Raw genomic sequence first — 14,639 nt, 5'->3', positions numbered from 1 at the left:
ACGTGTTCATGGGCTTGCGTCAAGAGGAAGATATCACTCAACCCATGGAGAGGATGACATCAAGTGGTGATCGTCATCAAGATTGCCGTGTGCAAGTTCAAGTGGAGCATCACGAAGAGATCAAGTGCTTGAAGCTTGCCGTCCATTGTGGTGACAATGGACTTGTGAAGATGTGCCGAAGAGTGGCTCACCCATAGTGGACTATGGGGGAGTAATCATCTAGTCTTCATCGAGCCAACGCAATCAAGAAAGGTGGTCCAACTTGAGGGAGTCAAGATCGTCATCATCTAGCTCAAGTGGACCATGTGCAAGGCAAAGGTTTTCCCTTGATAGGTTTTCTATTTTACAGGTCTCATGGTGGTAGTTGGGAGACCGGGTTATAGGATCGATAGCCGTACTATCAAGGGGAGCTCTCAAGTGAGTAGCTTGATCGTATCGTTCGTCGAGAGCTCAAACCATTGCATCCTTGCATCATGTTTCTTGGTTCTTGTTTGGTTCTCTTTGTGAGTCTTAGATCTTATGGTCATCTTGATGACAAGCTTGAGTTCATCGAAAACAGAGTTTGCATGTGTCTTCTATGATGTTTTCGATGTTGGAGGTTTTACCGGTCTTATCCGAGGAAGGGTTCTCACCATTTTCTTTTGGGCCTTTTCTCATTTGCTTCTTATTGGTATTTCTATCAAGATTGTGTTAGCCCTTGTCGCTAGCTTTCCAACAAACTTGGTTTCGTCGAATTCGGAGTCCGTTTGCAGAAGTTGTGTCAGTTTTGGTGTTCTGAAAAGGCTGCAGCGGTACTACCGCGGACAAGAGCGGATGTAATTTTTTACTACCGCTCTTGGGAGCGGTACTACCGCTTGGAGCAGTACTACCGCGGCTACTTCCGTGGCTACTTCCGCTCGGGACCAAAAACTCGTCACAAGTCCAGCGGTGGTAGGCACGGATGTAATTTTTTAGTACCGCTCGCAAGCAGTAGTACCACTACCCTTAGCAGTAGTACTGCTACCCCTAGCGGTAGTACCGTGAGGTCAAGCGGTACTACCGCTCCGATGGTTCTTCTGGCTTTTTTGCCTCCTTGCTGTTGTGTTTCAAAGGGCTACTACCGCCCTAGCGGTAGTACCGCTCCTTGGAGCGGTAGTACCGCTCGGTGCGGGCTGTGACCATAACGGTTGGATTTTTCCCCACCTATAAAAGGGGGTCTTCTTCCCCAATGAACCTTATCCTTTGAGCTCGTGTTCTTCCCCCATTGTTGACCTCCTTCGAGCTTGCTAACTCTCAATCCCTCCATGGATTCTTGCTAGTTTTTGAGGGAAAAGAGAGAGGAGATCTAGATCCACATTTCCACCAATCACTTTCTCCTCTATGTGAGGGGAACCCCTTGGATCTAGATCTTGGAGTTCTTGGTGTTCTCCTTCTTGTTCTTCCTCTCATTTTCCTCCCTAGCTTTAGTTGCTTCGGTGGAATTTGAGAGAGAAGGACTTGGGCACTCCGTGTGCCCTTGCCATTGCATTTGGTGCATTGGTTTGAGTTCTCCACGGTGATACGTGGAAGTTACAAGTTGAGAAGCTTATTACTCTTGGGTGCTTGGTACCCTTGAGCTTGCTCCTCGTGGGTGCTTGGGCTCCCTAGACGGTTGGTGATGTTCGGAGCTCAATCATTGTGGTGTAAAGCTCTGGGCAAGCGTCGGGGTCTCCAATTAGGTTGTGGAGATCGCCCCGAGCAATTTGACGGGTTCCGGTGACCGCCCCCAAGGGTTGCCAAAGTGTACGGGTTCGGTGACCGACCCCAAGGGTTGCCATTTGTACGGGTTCGGTGACCGCCCTCAAGGGTCCCTTAGTGGAATCACGGCATCTTGCATTGTGCGAGGGCGTGAGGAGATTACGGTGGCCCTAGTGGCTTCTTGGGGAGCATTGTGCCTCAACACCGCTCCAAACGGAGATTAGCATCCGCAAGGGTGTGAACTTCGGGATACATCGTCGTCTCCGTGTGCCTCGGTTATCTCTTACCCGGGCCCCTTTACTTATGCACTTTACTTTGTGATAGCTGTAGTGTTCCTTGTTATATATCTTGCTATCACATAGTTGTTTATCTTGCTTAGCATAACTTGTTGGTGCACATAGGTGAGCCTAGTTGTTTTAGGTTTTGTGCTTGACAAATTAACTGTTAGGTTTATTCCGCATTTGTTCAAGCCTAAACCGTAATTATTTTAAAGTGTCTATTCACCCCCCCCCCTCTAGGCGACATGCACGATCTTTCAATTGGTATCAGAGCCTCGTCTCTCTTTATAGGGCTTAACCGCCTAGAGAGTAAGGATGTCGACTAGGGGTTTAGGATTCTCTGACACTCTTAGTTTCGATGGCACAAATTTTGATGTTTGGGTAATTCGCATGCTTAATCTCTTTAGGGTCATGGACCCAAATTTAGAGCGAATTGTAGATATGGGTTTTTCTCCTCCAAAGGATCCACAAAGATTATCTTTAGAGGATGAGAAAAACTCTTATCTCAATGCTCAAGCTTCTAATGTGCTTTTTGATGCTTTGAGCAATGTAGTTATATTTCAACTCATGCCTTTCCGGGATGCTCATGAGTTGTGGACAAAGCTTCAAGATAAATATGGCGTGTCCAAGTTTTGTGGGGATGATTGTTCTCCCTCCACCTCCGGTCGTGTTGTGTTCTCAACTTCTTCTACTTCACCTACATGTGGTTTGCCACAAGGTAATGACATGGTGAGTAGTGGTGTTCATTGCAATGATGATAGTGGGCTTAGTTTTGATAATCCTTCATCACTTTCTTGTTGCGATGCTTCATCTTTGGACTCTAGCACTTCGAGCACTCCAAATGTTTCACATGCTTGTGTTGATAGTCCTTGCATATCATGTACAAATTGCTTGACTAAATCTCATGATGATATGCTTGCTATGTCTTGTTGGCATGATAAAAATGCATGTATTTCCTCGAGTTGTTGTGCTAACAATGTAGAGGAAACCCAACACTCCATGGAACAAGATGTGGTCTTGAATGGTGCTTCAAGGGATCCCACATCATCATCTATTGCTTTTTGCCTTATGGCCAAGGCTTCAAAGGTATCTCCCACTTTGAATCCCAATATATCTTGTGGTTCAAGTGGTGATCGTCATCAAGATTGCCATGTGCAAGTTCAAGTGGAGCATCACGAAGAGATCAAGTGCTTGAAGCTTGCCGTCCATTGTGGTGACAATGGACTTGTGAAGATGTGCCGAAGAGTGGCTCACCCATAGTGGACTATGGGGGAGTAATCATCTAGTCTTCATCGAGCCAACGCAATCAAGAAAGGTGGTCCAACTTGAGGGAGTCAAGATCGTCATCATCTAGCTCAAGTGGACCATGTGCAAGGCAAAGGTTTTCCCTTGATAGGTTTTCTATTTTACCGGTCTCATGGTGGTAGTTGGGAGACCGGGTTATAGGATCGATAGCCGTACTATCAAGGGGGGCTCTCAAGTGAGTAGCTTGATCGTATCGTTCGTCGAGAGCTCAAACCATTGCATCCTTGCATCATGTTTCTTGGTTCTTGTTTGGTTCTCTTTGTGAGTCTTAGAGCTTATGGTCATCTTGATGACAAGCTTTAGTTCATCGAAAACGGAGTTTGCATGCGTCTTCTATGATGTTTTCGATGTTGGAGGTTTTACCGGTCTTATCCGAGGAAGGGTTCTCACCATTTTCTTTTGGGCCTTTTCTCATTTTCTTCTTATTGGTATTTCTATCAAGATTGTGTTAGCCCTTGTCGCTAGCTTTCCAACAAACTTGGTTTAGTCGAATTCGGAGTCCATTTGCAGAAGTTGTGTCAGTTTTGCTGTTCTGAAAAGGCTGCAGCGGTACTACCGCGGACAGGAGCGGATGTAATTTTTTACTACCGCTCTTGGGCGCGGTACTACCGCTTGGAGCAGTACTACCGCGGCTACTTCCGCTCGGGACCAAAAACTCGTCACAAGTCCAGCGGTGGTAGGCACGGATGTAATTTTTTAGTACCGCTCACAAGCAGTAGTACCGCTACCCTTAGCAGTAGTACCGCTACCCCTAGCGGTAGTACCGTGAGGTCAAGCGGTACTACCGCTCCGACGGTTCTTCTGGCTTTTTTGCCTCCTTGCTGTTGTGTTTCAAAGGGCTACTACCGCCCTAGCGGTAGTACCGCTCCTTGGAGCGGTAGTACCGCTCGGTGCGGGCTGTGACCATGGCGGTTGGATTTTTCCCCACCTATAAAAGGGGGTCTTTTTCCCCAATGAACCGTATCCTTTGAGCTCATATTCTTCCCCCATTGTTGACCTTCTTCGAGCTTGCTAACTCTCAATCCCTCCATGGATTCTTGCTAGTTTTTGAGGGAAAAGAGAGAGGAGATCTAGATCCACATTTCCACCAATCACTTTCTCCTCTATGTGAGGGGAACCCCTTGGATCTAGATCTTGGAGTTCTTGGTGTTCTCCTTCTTGTTCTTCCTCTCATTTTCCTCCCTAGCATTAGTTGGTTCGGTGGGATTTGAGAGAGAAGGACTTGGGCACTCCGTGTGCCCTTGCCATTGCATTTGGTGCATCGGTTTGAGTTCTCCACGGTGATACATGGAAGTTACAAGTTGAGAAGCTTATTACTCTTGGGTGCTTGGTACCCTTGAGCTTGTTCCTCTTGGGTGCTTGGGCGCCCTAGACGGTTGGTGGTGTTCGGAGCTCAATCATTGTGGTGTAAAGCTCCGGGCAAGCATCGGGGTCTCCAATTAGGTTGTGGAGATCGCCCCGAGCAATTTGACGGGTTCCGGTGACCGCCCCCAAGGGTTGCCAAAGTGTACGGGTTCGGTGACCGCCCCCAAGGGTTGCCATTTGTACGGGTTCGGTGACCGCCCTCAAGGGTCCCTTAGTGGAATCACGACATCTTGCATTGTACGAGGGCGTGAGGACATTACGGTGGCCCTAGTGGCTTCTTGGGGAGCATTGTGCCTCCACACCGCTCCAAACGGAGATTAGCATCCGCAAGGGTGTGAACTTCGGGATACATCGTCGTCTCTGTGTGCCTCGGTTATCTCTTACCCGAGCCCCTTTACTTATGCACTTTACTTTGTGATAGCCGTAGTGTTCCTTGTTATATATCTTGCTATCACATAGTTGTTTATCTTGCTTAGCATAACTTGTTGGTGCACATAGGTGAGCCTAGTTGTTTTAGGTTTTGTGCTTGACAAATTAACCGTTAGGTTTATTCCGCATTTGTTCAAGCCTAAACCGTAATTATTTTAAAGCGCCTATTCACCCCCCCCCCCTCTAGGCAACATCCACGATCTTTCACTTTGCAACTTTGTATATGCATAACTTGGGATCCATGGTTCGTTTGGAAATGATCTTTATATGATTTATGGTCTACATTATGCTTACTTCCATAATATGCCCATGTATGCCATGGTATACCCCACTAGCATGTTGATATCTTGCATCCAAGTGCTTTGGCTGATATAAGTGGATTCATGTTGTTACAAAGTTGCATTTTGTTAAATCCATAGTAATTCAGCCTTGCATCATATGAATAAAAGCTATGTATGAAAGTGGTTCAATTTCATGTCATCTTTCTCGATAGATATCTCGTCAGTGGTGGAGCTTAATTAGTGAAGGTCTGAGGGGGGCATAGCCCCCCACCCCCCCCCCCCCCCCACCCAGGCAAAATAGTGAAGAAAATATACTGCGTGGGCCTTAGATAAGGAAAAGGTCAACTATTTGCCCTCTTAGTTGTTCATGTTTTGGCATAGATGATGTATGGTCCACACAAGTATGGAACATATTAAGTGTGCTTTTGCAGAGGATAATTTATGTACCAGAATTATAACCACTACATGCATTGTTGATGTAGCCAAGTCATGTTGTCTGAATACTGATGACGCATGTATGCAATGGAACCCCTAAGTGATGTTAGCTCTAGAGGCTTGTTTTTCAAAAGGATATTTGGCTCTGATGGTCTTGTCCTGATATGCTCAAGGAAGTTTCAGATGAAGTACTGAAGAAGTGTGGAGGCCTGCCATTGGCAATTGCCACTATATCTAGTTTGTTGGCAAACTGATCAGCTACCAAGGAGGAGTGGGAGAAGGTTAAAAGGTCGACTGGTTCTACACTGGAAAATAACCAGAGTCTATAGGGAATGAATAGCATACTATCCCTTAGCTATAATGATCTTCCACCTAATCTCAAACTTGTCTGTTGTATTTAAGTGTATTTCCCAAGGATTGTGAGATTGACAGCGAGAGATTAGTGAGGAGATGGATAGCAGAAGGCTTTATCAGGTAAGGGCGTGGACAGAGTCATCAAGAGGTCGCAAAGAACTATTTTTACGATCTTATCAACGAAAGCACGGTACAACCAGTGGACACTGGGTATGATGGTAAGGTTCGTGCCTGCCAAGTTCACGATATGATGCTTGAAAGTATTAGCTCAAAAGCAATTGAAGAAAAAAAATTCACTGTTGTAGGCAGAGGCCAAACAAGTTTGACAAATCGTCATGGTTCTATTCGGTGACTATCAATTCAGCACATTGACTAGAAGTTGGCATCCTCATTGGCAAATGAAGATATAAGTCATGTTTGATCTTTAACAGTAACATCATCAGGTTACATGGAACAATTTCCTAGTCTTCCTGAATTTGAAGCTTTACGTGTATTGGACTTTGAAGGTTGTGAGGGTTTGGAAGAGTACGACATGAACAATATGGACAAATCATACTAGCTAAAGTTTCTAAGCCTCAGGGCACCAGCATATCAAAGCTACCACCAAGTGTCGTGGCACTACATGATCTAGAGACCCTAGATCTTAGGGACACACATAGTAGAGTTGCCGGCTGGAATTGTCTGTCTCAGTAAACTACAGTATCTACCCACCCAAAAATTCTGCATGGTACGTAATAGGATCGACAATATGAGAAGCATAAGGGTGCCCCCAATGTTTGATATTACGAGGAGTTCATTGGATGCTTTGGAGGAGCTCGGGAGCCTGGCCAGATTGAATGAACTCAAGTTATTGTTGGATAGTGAGAACATGGACAGGAGTTATCAGGAAATGCTACTCTCCTCGCTATGCAAACTTGGTAGCTGCAAACTCCAATCTTTATGTATATGCCATTCATCTATATGGGATGATTATGATGGTTCCGTCAACTTCCTAGATCCTTGGTCACCCCCACCATCTTACCTTCAGGTATTTGATATGGATGGCAATATCTGTTTTACGAACATTCCAAAGTGGATTTCTTCATCTCTCACAAGTCTTGCTCGTCTGGAAATCATTGTAGCTGAATTAAGGGAGGAGGATTTGCACACTCATGGTGAGCTCTCATCATTAGTTGTGCTACAGTTGCGCTTGCTTACAAGAGCCAAAAAAAGCTTATTGTTATTGGATTCCAATTCTTGAAGAAGTTTTACCTCACTTCTATGGATGGCGCATACATAACGTTCACGGAAGGGGCTACACCGAAGCTTGATAATCTTGAGATGTCATATAACATGTCAGTGGCGAGAACCTATCGCTTCTATTTAGGCATCGAGCATCTCTCATGCCCGAAAGTTGTAGAACTGCATGCCCCCACTATTAGGGAAAACCCTATACACAGAATCTTACCAGCAGCGCGCTTTAAAATAAGGCGCTGCTGCTAAGTAGCAGTAGCGCGCGCACAAAACTCGCTGCTGAAACAAATGTATCAGTAGCGCGCCCTCTCAAAGACGCGCTACTGCTGCCACGACGTTGCCGCGAGGCTAGTTCTAGCAGCAGCGCGTTAACATAAAGAACGCTACTGTTATGGATCATAACAGTAGCGCATTTACACAATAACCGCTACTGCTAAGTTTACTATAAAAATTTAGTCCCACCTCGCTCCGTGAAGAGAGTTTGTACCACCTTAAATATGTTACTTCTACAATTTTCACAAGCACTTGGTCTTCATTGAACTCTATGTGTAGGATATGTGGCCGCAATAGGAATCCTCGCCGGTTCTTAAACCAACCGGTGAGGATTCCTATTGACATATCAGATTGTACACAAAAAGACCATTGATGATCAATGTATTTTTTATGTCTATTTTTACTGACACATAGCAGTAGCGCGTTCTTTGTGAAAGGCGCTGCTGATAGGTCGTTTAGCAGTAGCGCCTTTTGCTACAGCGCGCTACTGCTAAACCATTCCATCTCCCACCCCCACTCTCCTCTATCCGATCCAGATCACACTCACACTCACTCGATCTCCCCCACAACCCCCCGCGCCGGTCCTCCCCCGTCACCCCTCCTCCGATCTGCGCCGCCGTCACCTCCTCCTCCTCGCTGGACTCGGTACCGGCCTCCTCCTCCGTCCTTCCTCCACTCGCCGCTGGCCGGCCCCTCCTCGCTCCGCCTTCCTCCTCCGTCCTACTCTCTTCTCCCTCCTCGAGTCGCCCCTCCTTCTCCCTCCTCCCTGCTACATTTTGATTTAGTAGGCTAGTTCATATGCAACATTTTGATTTAGTTGATATGATTTAGTTGATTTAGTAGGCTAGTTGATTTAGTTGATTTAGAACATTTTGATTTAGTTGATTTAGTAGGCTAGTTGATTTAGTTGATTTAGTAGGCTAGTTGATTTAGAACATTTTGATTTAGTTGATTTAGTAGGCTGGTTGATTTAGAACATTTTGATTTAGTTGATTTAGTAGGCTAGTTGATTTAGTTGATTTAGGTTATTTAGAACATTTTGATTTAGTTGATTTAGTATGCTAGTGGATTTAGTATGCTAGTTGATTTAGTTGATTTAGTATGCACCATTTTATTGTTATTTTTTCTGTACATGGATAGGTAGATGCTTTTTGTTTTTTTGTAATAAGTTATTTTTTGGCAAAATGTAGGTGCCAATTTAGTTAAATTTGCCACTTGTTTTTTAATCAATTATCTTAGGCAATAGGGGCCAAATTAGATGAAATGTCTTGGTAGGTGGTACCCTTATTTGGTAGATATTTGTGAAAAGTTTTTTCGGCAATAGGTGCCACCGAAATGCTTTGGTAGGTGGTACCTTGTCATCTAATATGTTACTAGATCTTAGGATTATAATTGTCCATAAAATTGCTTCTTGCGGAAGAACCAAAAATATCACATGCTATTGTTTTTCTTTCCTGTGAAGTGAATCGTTAATCCTTTGCTCATATTGTTTTAGGAAAATGGCACCACCACCACCACCACTATGTCGACTGTGCAAGTCAAGGTGCGCCAGCAGCCTTGCAACTGGCAAGCTGTTCGGCATCTACTTCTAGCCGAGTTTTCGTAATGCGGCGGTAAGAAATTAGATGAAATGTAACAACTATTTTATTTTTTGTGTTGGCATTACTGCATTGTGTCATTTTGCTTTTTTACACAGATCGTCCCATGCAATGTGCGGTTGAAATTCAACAAGCTGACAGGAGACACTGTGACATTTGAGGCTCCTGGGGGGCCGTACACTATGGAGGTCGAGAAAGGACGCAATATGTCGCAAATTGGAGGAGATGGATGGGCCCGTTTCCTCGCCCGCGTGCGTCTTACTGGTGGTGAGTTGACCAGCTTCTCCTTCAGAGCAGAAAGACCCAAGCTGGTTGTCATTTATCTCAACCTGGTGGAAGATGATGAAGATGACGAAGATGATGAAGATAATGAGGACCCACTCGATGAAGATGATGAGAACCCACTTCATGAAGCCATCGTAGCTCAAAGAATGAGGCTGAGCGAGGAGGAGGTGTGCAACCTATGGGGCATAATTCCGCCACGTGATGACTTTGTCGGGGTGCCATTCATGACCCGCCTAACAAGTACCATGGTCGATCGGCATGAAATGGTATGTTATACGTACTGACTGTAGTAATTTCATGATATATATATGCTTTATTGTTATACTTACAAACGCAAATTATCCGATGATATGCTTAGTGAATCCGATGATATGCTTAGTGTAGAGTCCAATGATATGCTTTGTGGAATCTAGTCGATGATATGCTTTAGTGTAGAGTCTAATCACATGCTTATTAGTGTAGAATCCAAGGAACTATTAATAGTGTAGATAATCCATATATACTTATTAGTAGAATTCATGATTAATTAGTACAAATGCGTAGTACTGTGTCTTTTGATAGTGTAGAAATCTAGACTTAATAGAAATATATTTGCAAGAGTATGTGCGAGACCATTTATTAATTGATATGTTTTTCTTATTCAGAAATTGCCAAAGAACCTATCTGTGAGTTGTGGTATCGAGCCTGATGAAGAAGGCTCAGCTGGACTACGCCTTACCGCAAGGGGCTCCGTCACCACCTGTACTTACCGCATGGACACAGACGGTCGCACACACTTAAACTCGGTTGCGTGGAAGAGATTCCTCGTTGGCAAGAATGTTCGTGTTGGACAGGCCATCCTAATTATTATCAGGAACACCCACCACCCAGGCTTGAGGATGATGATCGTCGTCGATATCATCTAGAACTACATATGTGTGTGTGGCTATATCATCTAGAACTACATATGATGATCGTCGTCGATATCATGTAGAACTATATATGATGATCGTCGTCGATATCATCTAGAACTACATATGATGATCGTCGTCGATATCACCTACTACTGCTTGAGGATGCATGTTGAGTATATACGAAATTGTTATCTAGTACTCCCTCCGTTCCAAATTACTCGTCGTGGTTTTAGTTCAAATTTGATATCGACGAGTAATTTAGAACCGAGGGAGTACTACCGAGTACCTATAATGCTTTATGAAATTGATATCTAGTAGTACCTAGTATCTGCAAATTGTAGTTTATTAAGCTGAAACGAGATAGGAAGCCGGGGGGAAATGATGAAAGATATAGCAGTAGCGCGGGGTCAGGAAATCGCTACAGCTAATTAATAGTAGCGCGTTCCGAAAACGCGCTGCTGATATAGTCAATAGTAGTAGCGCGGGTACAGATAGCGCTACTATTAACAGTTAGCTGTAGCGCCTTATTGGTAGCGCGGCTGCCCGCGCTGCTGATAGCCTCAAAACCCGCGCTACTACGTACTAGGGTTTTTCCTAGTAGTGACCAACCAGTTGAGCGAAAAGCTCACACCATTGGAATACATGCCTGCAACAGCTGTGATCAGTACCAAAGTTGGTGCCCATCCGAACCGTCCTAAAATTGTTTCCCCCTATTTGGGGATCTAAATGAAGAAGGCAATGAAGAGGCCGGTAATAACGAGGAAATGAACTTGGAGTAGGGGAATTAAAATGGTCATCCTTCCGGATGAGATGGTCCTCAGCCGCAAGAGGCACTGAAAACATACTCCTGTAGGTTTGTTCTTCAAATTTAATCCATCTCTTATATTCCAAACCCGCTGATCAATGTTGAGATGTGAAGACGGGAAACAGAAGCTGAAAGAGGATCAGCGGTCTCAATTGCCACTTGCTACACATATACATTGTGGAACTAGAACGATAGTTTCCGCTAATTACATTGGGTGATCAACACAGTTTGCATTCCTTATAGCTGACGAAAAATTTGCGTCGAACCCTCGTATAGTATATAGTGGATGATAATTCACGTCAAACGCTCGTATAGTGTTTCAGCTATGTAATTACGTTTGTACGGGGTTGGTTATTTCTGCTGGATGTATATAGTATACTTGCTGATGGACTTAGGTGTAGTGTCGATTACTTGTTTGCTTGCCTGGTCGCTGTATGGCTGAGCAAGCAGCACAGCTGTTGTTTCTCTGTGTTTCCATATAATTAATACCACCATATATGAACAATGGGGCTGGGCTTCCCCTGTTCCGAAAGAATAATTGATTCTGCTGAGTGATGGCATGTAGTCCATCGAATATTTTCCAATAGCATTTTTTATTTTCCAAGGAGTGGTCGAGTGCACAAACTACGAAGCTTATCCCAAATTCTATAACTTAAGAATTTTATGCTGCACCGAGGAATAAGAAACAATTTCTGCAGAGTATTACATATATACTTGTGCGGTGTTGGCCTACATACAAAGTTTTAAGTTCAAATATTTTCTTATTTGTTGACTATCCTATTTAAAACTGCTTACGGTGTGTGCCGCACGGCAAATGTTTTCTTCTTTGAGAGAAACAAAAATAGCACCTTCTATATGAAGAGAGGCCAACCCCTCAAAAAAATATATGAAGAGAGGACAAATCTCAGTGCAAAATTTTGGTCCAGATAAGGGGTACCGCACGAGCAAATAAAATAAAATCACATCCTGGCGGCGGCCTCTGCCTCGGCCAGGGGCGGGACGAGGCCATGGCGGCTCGAGCGGCAGCAACAGCACGCGGGGCGAGCAGCAGGCTCGAGCGGGGGCGGCGGCCTCTGCCTCGGTCGGAAGCGGGACTAGGCCATGGCGGCTCAAGCCGCAGAAACAGCACGCGCGGTGAGTAGCGGCAGTGAGCAGCAGGCAGCGGGGCCGGCGGCGGCCTCTGCCTCGGCCAGGGGCAGGACGAGGCCATGGCGGCTCGAGCCGCAGCAGCGGCTGGCACGGCGAGCAGCAGGCGTCGCAGGCGGCGGGCGCGGCGAGCAGCGAGTGCGGCCAGCGGCGAGGCGCGGTGGCAACGGGCGCAGCGCGCGGCAGACGCGGCGAGCCGTGAGGCACGACGCGTGACAGACGCGGGGAGCAGCGAGGCACGGCGCGGAGCGGGCGCGGCTACCAGCAGTGGGTGCGGCGAGCAGTGAGGTGGGGCAGCAGCGGGCGGCGCGAGAGGCGAGCAGCAACATCCAAGTTGGTCCGTTGGTGTACGCGTATAGCTAAACAATGGCCACCGCCGTGAACGAGCATCGGATTTTTTTTCTTCTTCTCTCTTTTCTTTCTCTCTTTTCTTTCAATGATAGGTGGACCTCACAGGGCCACACTTGATGATAACGTTAGTCAACGTAGCCGTTACTTTGGCGGCGCCACGTCAGCCTGACTAGTGGGCCCAATCCAAGCTCTTCCCAACCTGACCGATTGTCGTTGCAACTCCGGCGAGCGACTATACTGAATTGCAAAGAGGAGCGTGTCCAAGACACTTATTTTGGGACGGAGGGAGTACATCACAAAATCGCCAAGTTGAAACAGTTTGGCTTTCCCCTAACTGATTTTAACAGTGTTTACAAGGAGTAGATATACTGCAAGTCTGCAATCATCAGAGCCAGCACAAAGATCAGGAGCTTCCATTACACGAGTTCTTTGTAAATGTTCTGGTGGAAGTACTAATTTATACCAAATGTAACTGGAATTACCACAGGGGTTCTCTACTGTTCAGAAAACGAGTGGCACTCTTATCGCAGAGAGATCACAACAGCTCATGTGCCAACAAACACAAAGTAACAAGATACGCCTCATATTTACAGTTCATCTGACCTTCTGAACGTGGATAGGGTGAGAGAAGAGATGACGTCCTTCACAGCACCTCGTCTTCGTAGTACAGGTACAGCCCGAAACCGAGCCTCGCGCAGGCCTTGCAGAACGCCGCCTCTTCTGCAGCCGCCACGGGGTCGTCGAGCCGTGCGTCGCTCAGTGATGCTGTTCCAGCGGCCTCCCGATGAACCTGCATGGACGAAAGCAGAGTTTAGCCTCAGATGAAGATTATCAAACATCGATTTTGATTGTGGTGGAATTCTTTAGAAAATAGTGCTGTTTCGATGTTAGATATTGTCGGTACCTGTGATTTTGTTGACTCAAGAACTTTGCCACAATGCTATGTCTGTTTGCAATGATGTCACCCGCAAAAAAAAAAAATATCGAGCACAGGTGTTTGCATTAATAGATAATATGAACTTTGCCACAATGAACACATCTAATCTTTTTCAATTTTTTGTGACATTTGTAAAATCCATTTTTGGCACGCAGGAGCATGTGCTCCCTAGAGCCAAAATAGATTTCCGTAATATACAACAACAATAATGCAGTGATTGCATCTTATGTGCTGCCTGCACAGCCAGGCAATTCAAGATCACCTTGCAAAGACTGGCTGCTTATGTAACAGAGCCCATATTTCTTTTGGGGAAAACTGGAACTGGAGTTTGTATGTTGAAATGATCAGTTTCAAACATCACAAGATAAATACTCTCATTAATAGTAAAATGTTAACAGAGTACTCCCTCTGTCCCATAATATAAGACGTTTTTGCAAGCTATGTTAGCTCGCAAAAACGTCTAATATTGTGGGACGAAGGGAGTGCTATACTACAATGTCTCCACAGAGACTTCAGATCTCGAGTGTAATAATTATAAATTCTAGAAATGTACTAACATGTTAAGCGTGTTAGTATAAATGTAAGAATAATTTTACACAATATTTTATTAATACACATTGAACATTTTCCATAAACACGATGAGCATTTCTTGGAATACACGTTCCAGTTCATGTTCATTTTTCATTTTGGTATTGGTTTTTCCCATTTGAAAAATAAAAGAAATCTAAGAAAAATTACAACTGCCACAAGATTCAAAGAAAGTGTTAGTGGATTTAGAAAAATGTTTCACGATTATTAAAAATTTGTAAACGTGTTATTCAAAAATGTTTGTCATGCATTAAAAAATTTAACAACCTGTATATCAAAATGAATGAACATGAACTTGAACAGCGTGTTTATGTCACCTGTATTAAAAAATTGAAAAAAATGTATGTCATGCATTAAAAACTTAAC

This window comes from Aegilops tauschii, chromosome 5 (genome assembly GCF_002575655.3).
Source record: "Aegilops tauschii subsp. strangulata cultivar AL8/78 chromosome 5, Aet v6.0, whole genome shotgun sequence".
In the NCBI taxonomy this organism is placed as follows: Eukaryota; Viridiplantae; Streptophyta; class Magnoliopsida; order Poales; family Poaceae; genus Aegilops; species Aegilops tauschii.
This window is presented reverse-complemented; position numbering follows the sequence as displayed.